The following is a 541-nucleotide window of genomic DNA, read 5'->3' on the forward strand; positions in this document are numbered from 1 at the left end:
AAGACAAAAAATGAGTAGTCCTTGCCTCTAGAGCTTTACACTTGCTCAGAGTGTGGTTTTCTGTCCATTTAGCGTACAGTGAATTATTTTGACATAGTTATTGTAACTACAATATCAGGCAATTTTTTTCACCATAAGTTATGGAAATCGTGTCCTATGCAACATTTTAGCAGGTTTCATCACAATGGAGTTGATTGGTATAACGTCAGTATGATAATCTGATAATGACCTTGAATGCTGACCCTAACATACCTCTCTCTTTAATGGTTCACTAATCAAATCAGCTCATATATTTCCATACAAAAGCAGGACCATTGCAAACTGGGCCCCTAACATGGAGAATTTCTACAGAAGTCGGATAATTTCCGTAACCGTTTTCGCATGCTACAAAGAGAAAGATGTTCCTTTGGCATTAGGATAAGAACAATATCAGCCTTTTCCAGTACTAGGCTAGGAATTGGAGAAATCTTCCGAGACTGCACGATACCTGCTAATCTTCCAACTTCATGTAGCGAGTTACTATTTACACACACACTTTTCG

The 541-nt window shown here is 38.1% G+C and overlaps 2 protein-coding genes across 2 annotated transcripts in view; one reads left to right on the forward strand and one right to left on the reverse strand.

Annotated features, from left to right (window-relative positions):
- LOC119581728 (alpha-(1,6)-fucosyltransferase-like) overlaps positions 1–541 on the reverse strand; it is a gene marked incomplete at its 3' end in the record, with an annotated part of 49931 nt that overhangs the window by 36035 nt on the left and 13355 nt on the right.
- Positions 1–541, forward strand: part of LOC119582203 (alpha-(1,6)-fucosyltransferase-like) — a 10599-nt gene that overhangs the window by 7261 nt on the left and 2797 nt on the right. The gene's annotated exons all lie outside the window — the stretch shown is intronic.

The sequence above is a fragment of the Penaeus monodon genome, chromosome 15 (assembly GCF_015228065.2).
Source record: "Penaeus monodon isolate SGIC_2016 chromosome 15, NSTDA_Pmon_1, whole genome shotgun sequence".
Taxonomy (NCBI): domain Eukaryota; kingdom Metazoa; phylum Arthropoda; class Malacostraca; order Decapoda; family Penaeidae; genus Penaeus; species Penaeus monodon.